The following is a 9,657-nucleotide window of genomic DNA, read 5'->3' on the forward strand; positions in this document are numbered from 1 at the left end:
CTGAGATGGGCTTTGCCTAAGAGTCAGGGAAGTGGCGAGTGGAACAAGGGATGTGCTGCACAGCTTCCCTCGCAGGCAGATTCCCTCCTGGGACGCTTACTTCTCTTGCCTTAGTGCCCTGCTTTGTTTGGAGGCTGTTTGCGGACAGCAGCACACACAGCGGGAAGGTGCGCTCTGATCGGCTCCAAGTCTCGGCAGATAGAAGCGCAAGCGAGGCACCGGCTCGCAGTTTGTCCCGGGCATGGGAAGCAGCATGCTGCGTGCCCAGAACACATCTCGCACTGTCCTGCCTGCCACGGGACTGCTTCTGAGCACGGAGGCACGCCTACAAGCAAGTTGAGATTGGCTTTGCCTAAGAGTGAGGGAAGTGTCGAGTGGAACAAGGGAACTGCTGAACAGCTTCCCTCGCAGGCAGATTCCCTCCTGGGGCGCTTAGTTCTCTTGCTTTAGTGCCCTGCTTTGTTTGGAGGCTGTTTGCGGACAGCAGCACACACAGCGGGAAGGTGTGCGCTGGCCATCTCCAAGTCCGGCAGATAGAAGCGCAAGCAAGGCACCGGCTCGCAGTTTGTCCCGGGCATGGGAAGCAGCATGCTGCATGCCCAGAACACATCTCGCACTGTCCTGCCTGCCACAGGGCTGTTTCTGAGCACGGAGGCACGCCTACAAGCAAGTTGAGATGGGCTTTGCCTAAGAGTGAGGGAAGTGTCGAGTGGAACAAGGGAACTGCTGAACAGCTTCCCTCGCAGGCAGATTCCCTCCTGGGGCGCTTAGTTCTCTTGCTTTAGTGCCCTGCTTTGTTTGGAGACTGTTTGCGGACAGCAGCACACACAGCGGGAAGGTGCGCTCTGATCGGCTCCAAGTCCGGCAGATAGAAGCGCAAGCGAGGCACCGGCTCGCAGTTTGTCCCGGGCATGGGAAGCAGCATGCTGCTTGCCCAGAACACATCCCCCTGTATCCTGCCTGCCACGGGACTGCTTCTGAGCACGGAGGCTCGCCTACAAGCCAGCTGAGATGGGCTTTGCCTAAGAGTGAGGGAAGTGGCGAGTGGAACAAGGGATGTGCTGCACAGCTTCCCTCGCAGGCAGATTCCCTCCTGGGACGCTTACTTCTCATGCCTTAGTGCCCTGCTTTGTTTGGAGGCTGTTTGCGGACAGCAGCACACACAGCGGGAAGGTGCGCTCTGATCGGCTCCAAGTCTCGGCAGATAGAAGCGCAAGCGAGGCACCGGCTCGCAGTTTGTCCCGGGCATGGGAAGCAGCATGCTGCATGCCCAGAACACATCTCTCACTGTCCTGCCTGCCACAGGGCTGTTTCTGAGCACGGAGGCACGCCTACAAGCCAGCTGAGATGGGCTTTGCCTAAGAGTGAGGGAAGTGTCGAGTGGAACAAGGGAACTGCTGAACAGCTTCCCTCGCAGGCAGATTCCCTCCTGGGGCGCTTAGTTCTCTTGCCTTAGTGCCCTGCTTTGTTTGGAGGCTGTTTGCGGACAGCAGCACACACAGCGGGAAGGTGCGCGCTGGCCATCTCCAAGTCCGGCAGATAGAAGCGCAAGCGAGGCACCGGCTCGCAGTTTGTCCCGGGCATGGGAAGCAGCATGCTGCGTGCCCAGAACACATCTCGCACTGTCCTGCCTGCCACAGGGCTGTTTCTGAGCACGGAGGCACGCCTACAAGCCAGCTGAGATGGGCTTTGCCTAAGAGTCAGGGAAGTGGCGAGTGGAACAAGGGATGTGCTGCACAGCTTCCCTCGCAGGCAGATTCCCTCCTGGGATGCTTAGTTCTCTTGCCTTAGTGCCCTGCTTTGTTTGGAGGCTGTTTGCGGACAGCAGCACACACAGCGGGAAGGTGCGCTCTGATCGGCTCCAAGTCTCGGCAGATAGAAGCGCAAGCGAGGCACCGGCTCGCAGTTTGTCCCGGGCATGGGAAGCAGCATGCTGCGTGCCCAGAACACATCTCGCACTGTCCTGCCTGCCACGGGACTGCTTCTGAGCACGGAGGCACGCCTACAAGCAAGTTGAGATTGGCTTTGCCTAAGAGTGAGGGAAGTGTCGAGTGGAACAAGGGAACTGCTGAACAGCTTCCCTCGCAGGCAGATTCCCTCCTGGGGCGCTTAGTTCTCTTGCTTTAGTGCCCTGCTTTGTTTGGAGACTGCGGACAGCAGCACACACAGCGGGAATGTGCGCGCTGGCCATCTCCAAGTCCGGCAGATAGAAGCGCAAGCGAGGCACCGGCTCGCAGTTTGTCCCGGGCATGGGAAGCAGCATGCTGCATGCCAAGAACACATCTCGCACTGTCCTGCCTGCCACAGGGCTGTTTCTGAGCACGGAGGCACGCCTACAAGCAAGTTGAGATGGGCTTTGCCTAAGAGTGAGGGAAGTGTCGAGTGGAACAAGGGAACTGCTGAACAGCTTCCCTCGCAGGCAGATTCCCTCCTGGGGCGCTTAGTTCTCTTGCTTTAGTGCCCTGCTTTGTTTGGAGACTGTTTGCGGACAGCAGCACACACAGCGGGAAGGTGCGCTCTGATCGGCTCCAAGTCCGGCAGATAGAAGCGCAAGCGAGGCACCGGCTCGCAGTTTGTCCCGGGCATGGGAAGCAGCATGCTGCTTGCCCAGAACACATCTCTCACTGTCCTGCCTGCCACAGGGCTCTTTCTGAGCACGGAGGCACGCCTACAAGCCAGCTGAGATGGGCTTTGCCTAAGAGTGAGGGAAGTGTCGAGTGGAACAAGGGAACTGCTTCACAGCTTCCCTCGCAGGCAGATTCCCTCCTGGGGCGCTTAGTTCTCTTGCCTTAGTGCCCTGCTTTGTTTGGAGACTGTTTGCGGACAGCAGCACACACAGCGGGAAGGTGCGCGCTGGCCATCTCCAAGTCCGGCAGATAGAAGCGCAAGCGAGGCACCGGCTCGCAGTTTGTCCCGGGCATGGGAAGCAGCATGCTGCGTGCCCAGAACACATCTCGCACTGTCCTGCCTGCCACAGGGCTGTTTCTGAGCACGGAGGCACGCCTACAAGCCAGCTGAGATGGGCTTTGCCTAAGAGTCAGGGAAGTGTCGAGTGGAACAAGGGATGTGCTGCACAGCTTCCCTCGCAGGCAGATTCCCTCCTGGGACGCTTACTTCTCTTGCCTTAGTGCCCTGCTTTGTTTGGAGGCTGTTTGCGGACAGCAGCACACACAGCGGGAAGGTGCGCTCTGATCGGCTCCAAGTCTCGGCAGATAGAAGCGCAAGCGAGGCACCGGCTGGCAGTTTGTCCCGGGCATGGGAAGCAGCATGCTGCGTGCCCAGAACACATCTCGCACTGTCCTGCCTGCCACGGGACTGCTTCTGAGCACGGAGGCACGCCTACAAGCAAGTTGAGATTGGCTTTGCCTAAGAGTGAGGGAAGTGTCGAGTGGAACAAGGGAACTGCTGAACAGCTTCCCTCGCAGGCAGATTCCCTCCTGGGGCGCTTAGTTCTCTTGCTTTAGTGCCCTGCTTTGTTTGGAGACTGCGGACAGCAGCACACACAGCGGGAAGGTGCGCGCTGGCCATCTCCAAGTCCGGCAGATAGAAGCGCAAGCGAGGCACCGGCTCGCAGTTTGTCCCGGGCATGGGAAGCAGCATGCTGCATGCCCAGAACACATCTCGCACTGTCCTGCCTGCCACAGGGCTGTTTCTGAGCACGGAGGCACGCCTACAAGCCAGCTGAGATGGGCTTTGCCTAAGAGTCAGGGAAGTGGCGAGCGGAACAAGGGATGTGCTGCACAGCTTCCCTCGCAGGCAGATTCCCTCCTGGGACGCTTACTTCTCATGCCTTAGTGCCCTGCTTTGTTTGGAGACTGTTTGCGGACAGCAGCACACACAGCGGGAAGGTGCGCTCTGATCGGCTCCAAGTCTCGGCAGATAGAAGCGCAAGCGAGGCACCGGCTCGCAGTTTGTCCCGGGCATGGGAAGCAGCATGCTGCATGCCAAGAACACATCTCGCACTGTCCTGCCTGCCACAGGGCTGTTTCTGAGCACGGAGGCACGCCTACAAGCAAGTTGAGATGGGCTTTGCCTAAGAGTGAGGGAAGTGTCGAGTGGAACAAGGGAACTGCTGAACAGCTTCCCTCGCAGGCAGATTCCCTCCTGGGGCGCTTAGTTCTCTTGCTTTAGTGCCCTGCTTTGTTTGGAGACTGTTTGCGGACAGCAGCACACACAGCGGGAAGGTGCGCTCTGATCGGCTCCAAGTCCGGCAGATAGAAGCGCAAGCGAGGCACCGGCTCGCAGTTTGTCCCGGGCATGGGAAGCAGCATGCTGCTTGCCCAGAACACATCCCCCTGTATCCTGCCTGCCACAGGACTGCTTCTGAGCACAGAGGCACGTCTACAAGCCAGCTGAGATGGGCTTTGCCTAAGAGTGAGGGAAGTGGCGAGTGGAACAAGGGATGTGCTGCACAGCTTCCCTCGCAGGCAGATTCCCTCCTGGGACGCTTACTTCTCATGCCTTAGTGCCCTGCTTTGTTTGGAGGCTGTTTGCGGACAGCAGCACACACAGCGGGAAGGTGCGCTCTGATCGGCTCCAAGTCTCGGCAGATAGAAGCGCAAGCGAGGCACCGGCTCGCAGTTTGTCCCGGGCATGGGAAGCAGCATGCTGCGTGCCCAGAATACATCCCCCTGTATCCTGCCTGCCACGGGACTGCTTCTGAGCACGGAGGCTCGCCTACAAGCCAGCTGAGATGGGCTTTGCCTAAGAGTGAGGGAAGTGTCGAGTGGAACAAGGGATGTGCTGCACAGCTTCCCTCGCAGGCAGATTCCCTCCTGGGAGGCTTACTTCTCATGCCTTAGTGCCCTGCTTTGTTTGGAGGCTGTTTGCGGACAGCAGCACACACAGCGGGAAGGTGCGCGCTGGCCATCTCCAAGTCCGGCAGATAGAAGCGCAAGCGAGGCACCGGCTCGCAGTTTGTCCCGGGCATGGGAAGCAGCATGCTGCGTGCCCAGAACACATCTCGCACTGTCCTGCCTGCCACAGGGCTGTTTCTGAGCACGGAGGCACGCCTACAAGCCAGCTGAGATGGGCTTTGCCTAAGAGTCAGGGAAGTGTCGAGTGGAACAAGGGATGTGCTGCACAGCTTCCCTCGCAGGCAGATTCCCTCCTGGGACGCTTACTTCTCTTGCCTTAGTGCCCTGCTTTGTTTGGAGGCTGTTTGCGGACAGCAGCACACACAGCGGGAAGGTGCGCTCTGATCGGCTCCAAGTCTCGGCAGATAGAAGCGCAAGCGAGGCACCGGCTCGCAGTTTGTCCCGGGCATGGGAAGCAGCATGCTGCTTGCCCAGAACACATCTCGCACTGTCCTGCCTGCCACAGGGCTGTTTCTGAGCACGGAGGCACGCCTACAAGCCAGCTGAGATGGGCTTTGCCTAAGAGTCAGGGAAGTGGCGAGCGGAACAAGGGATGTGCTGCACAGCTTCCCTCGCAGGCAGATTCCCTCCTGGGACGCTTACTTCTCTTGCCTTAGTGCCCTGCTTTGTTTGGAGGCTGTTTGCGGACAGCAGCACACACAGCGGGAAGGTGCGCTCTGATCGGCTCCAAGTCTCGGCAGATAGAAGCGCAAGCGAGGCACCGGCTCGCAGTTTGTCCCGGGCATGGGAAGCAGCATGCTGCGTGCCCAGAACACATCTCGCACTGTCCTGCCTGCCACAGGGCTGTTTCTGAGCACGGAGGCACGCCTACAAGCAAGTTGAGATGGGCTTTGCCTAAGAGTGAGGGAAGTGGCGAGCGGAACAAGGGAACTGCTGCACAGCTTCCCTCGCAGGCAGATTCCCTCCTGGGACGCTTACTTCTCTTGCCTTAGTGCCCTGCTTTGTTTGGAGGCTGTTTGCGGACAGCAGCACACACAGCGGGAAGGTGCGCTCTGATCGGCTCCAAGTCTCGGCAGATAGAAGCGCAAGCGAGGCACCGGCTCGCAGTTTGTCCCGGGCATGGGAAGCAGCATGCTGCGTGCCCAGAACACATCCCCCTGTATCCTGCCTGCCACAGGACTGCTTCTGAGCACGGAGGCACGTCTACAAGCCAGCTGAGATGGGCTTTGCCTAAGAGTGAGGGAAGTGGCGAGTGGAACAAGGGATGTGCTGCACAGCTTCCCTCGCAGGCAGATTCCCTCCTGGGACGCTTACTTCTCATGCCTTAGTGCCCTGCTTTGTTTGGAGGCTGTTTGCGGACAGCAGCACACACAGCGGGAAGGTGCGCTCTGATCGGCTCCAAGTCTCGGCAGATAGAAGCGCAAGCGAGGCACCGGCTCGCAGTTTGTCCCGGGCATGGGAAGCAGCATGCTGCGTGCCCAGAACACATCTCGCACTGTCCTGCCTGCCACAGGGCTGTTTCTGAGCACGGAGGCACGCCTACAAGCAAGTTGAGATGGGCTTTGCCTAAGAGTGAGGGAAGTGTCGAGTGGAACAAGGGAACTGCTTCACAGCTTCCCTCGCAGGCAGATTCCCTCCTGGGACGCTTAGTTCTCTTGCCTTAGTGCCCTGCTTTGTTTGGAGACTGTTTGCGGACAGCAGCACACACAGCGGGAAGGTGCGACTGGCCATCTCCAAGTCCGGCAGATAGAAGCGCAAGCGAGGCACCGGCTCGCAGTTTGTCCCGGGCATGGGAAGCAGCATGCTGCGTGCCCAGAACACATCTCGCACTGTCCTGCCTGCCACAGGGCTGTTTCTGAGCACGGAGGCACGCCTACAAGCCAGCTGAGATGGGCTTTGCCTAAGAGTCAGGGAAGTGGCGAGTGGAACAAGGGATGTGCTGCACAGCTTCCCTCGCAGGCAGATTCCCTCCTGGGACGCTTACTTCTCTTGCCTTAGTGCCCTGCTTTGTTTGGAGGCTGTTTGCGGACAGCAGCACACACAGCGGGAAGGTGCGCTCTGATCGGCTCCAAGTCTCGGCAGATAGAAGCGCAAGCGAGGCACCGGCTCGCAGTTTGTCCCGGGCATGGGAAGCAGCATGCTGCATGCCCAGAACACATCTCGCACTGTCCTGCCTGCCACAGGGCTGTTTCTGAGCACGGAGGCACGCCTACAAGCAAGTTGAGATGGGCTTTGCCTAAGAGTGAGGGAAGTGTCGAGTGGAACAAGGGAACTGCTTCACAGCTTCCCTCGCAGGCAGATTCCCTCCTGGGGCGCTTAGTTCTCTTGCCTTAGTGCCCTGCTTTGTTTGGAGACTGTTTGCGGACAGCAGCACACACAGCGGGAAGGTGCGTGCTGGCCATCTCCAAGTCCGGCAGATAGAAGCGCAAGCGAGGCACCGGCTCGCAGTTTGTCCCGGGCATGGGAAGCAGCATGCTGCGTGCCCAGAACACATCTCGCACTGTCCTGCCTGCCACAGGGCTGTTTCTGAGCACGGAGGCACGCCTACAAGCCAGCTGAGATGGGCTTTGCCTAAGAGTCAGGGAAGTGTCGAGTGGAACAAGGGATGTGCTGCACAGCTTCCCTCGCAGGCAGATTCCCTCCTGGGACGCTTACTTCTCTTGCCTTAGTGCCCTGCTTTGTTTGGAGGCTGTTTGCGGACAGCAGCACACACAGCGGGAAGGTGCGCTCTGATCGGCTCCAAGTCTCGGCAGATAGAAGCGCAAGCGAGGCACCGGCTCGCAGTTTGTCCCGGGCATGGGAAGCAGCATGCTGCTTGCCCAGAACACATCTCGCACTGTCCTGCCTGCCACAGGGCTGTTTCTGAGCACGGAGGCACGCCTACAAGCCAGCTGAGATGGGCTTTGCCTAAGAGTCAGGGAAGTGGCGAGCGGAACAAGGGATGTGCTGCACAGCTTCCCTCGCAGGCAGATTCCCTCCTGGGACGCTTACTTCTCTTGCCTTAGTGCCCTGCTTTGTTTGGAGGCTGTTTGCGGACAGCAGCACACACAGCGGGAAGGTGCGCGCTGATCGGCTCCAAGTCTCGGCAGATAGAAGCGCAAGCGAGGCACCGGCTCGCAGTTTGTCCCGGGCATGGGAAGCAGCATGCTGCGTGCCCAGAACACATCTCGCACTGTCCTGCCTGCCACAGGGCTGTTTCTGAGCACGGAGGCACGCCTACAAGCAAGTTGAGATGGGCTTTGCCTAAGAGTGAGGGAAGTGGCGAGCGGAACAAGGGAACTGCTGCACAGCTTCCCTCGCAGGCAGATTCCCTCCTGGGACGCTTACTTCTCTTGCCTTAGTGCCCTGCTTTGTTTGGAGGCTGTTTGCGGACAGCAGCACACACAGCGGGAAGGTGCGCTCTGATCGGCTCCAAGTCTCGGCAGATAGAAGCGCAAGCGAGGCACCGGCTCGCAGTTTGTCCCGGGCATGGGAAGCAGCATGCTGCGTGCCCAGAACACATCCCCCTGTATCCTGCCTGCCACAGGACTGCTTCTGAGCACGGAGGCACGTCTACAAGCCAGCTGAGATGGGCTTTGCCTAAGAGTGAGGGAAGTGGCGAGTGGAACAAGGGATGTGCTGCACAGCTTCCCTCGCAGGCAGATTCCCTCCTGGGACGCTTACTTCTCATGCCTTAGTGCCCTGCTTTGTTTGGAGGCTGTTTGCGGACAGCAGCACACACAGCGGGAAGGTGCGCTCTGATCGGCTCCAAGTCTCGGCAGATAGAAGCGCAAGCGAGGCACCGGCTCGCAGTTTGTCCCGGGCATGGGAAGCAGCATGCTGCGTGCCCAGAACACATCTCGCACTGTCCTGCCTGCCACAGGGCTGTTTCTGAGCACGGAGGCACGCCTACAAGCAAGTTGAGATGGGCTTTGCCTAAGAGTGAGGGAAGTGTCGAGTGGAACAAGGGAACTGCTTCACAGCTTCCCTCGCAGGCAGATTCCCTCCTGGGACGCTTAGTTCTCTTGCCTTAGTGCCCTGCTTTGTTTGGAGACTGTTTGCGGACAGCAGCACACACAGCGGGAAGGTGCGACTGGCCATCTCCAAGTCCGGCAGATAGAAGCGCAAGCGAGGCACCGGCTCGCAGTTTGTCCCGGGCATGGGAAGCAGCATGCTGCGTGCCCAGAACACATCTCGCACTGTCCTGCCTGCCACAGGGCTGTTTCTGAGCACGGAGGCACGCCTACAAGCCAGCTGAGATGGGCTTTGCCTAAGAGTCAGGGAAGTGGCGAGTGGAACAAGGGATGTGCTGCACAGCTTCCCTCGCAGGCAGATTCCCTCCTGGGACGCTTACTTCTCTTGCCTTAGTGCCCTGCTTTGTTTGGAGGCTGTTTGCGGACAGCAGCACACACAGCGGGAAGGTGCGCTCTGATCGGCTCCAAGTCTCGGCAGATAGAAGCGCAAGCGAGGCACCGGCTCGCAGTTTGTCCCGGGCATGGGAAGCAGCATGCTGCATGCCCAGAACACATCTCGCACTGTCCTGCCTGCCACAGGGCTGTTTCTGAGCACGGAGGCACGCCTACAAGCCAGCTGAGATGGGCTTTGCCTAAGAGTCAGGGAAGTGGCGAGCGGAACAAGGGAACTGCTGCACAGCTTCCCTCGCAGGCAGATTCCCTCCTGGGACGCTTACTTCTCTTGCCTTAGTGCCCTGCTTTGTTTGGAGGCTGTTTGCGGACAGCAGCACACACAGCGGGAAGGTGCGCTCTGATCGGCTCCAAGTCTCGGCAGATAGAAGCGCAAGCGAGGCACCGGCTCGCAGTTTGTCCCGGGCAAGGGAAGCAGCATGCTGCATGCCAAGAAC

This window comes from Rhea pennata, unplaced genomic scaffold, assembly GCF_028389875.1.
Source record: "Rhea pennata isolate bPtePen1 unplaced genomic scaffold, bPtePen1.pri scaffold_26, whole genome shotgun sequence".
Lineage (NCBI taxonomy): Eukaryota > Metazoa > Chordata > Aves > Rheiformes > Rheidae > Rhea > Rhea pennata.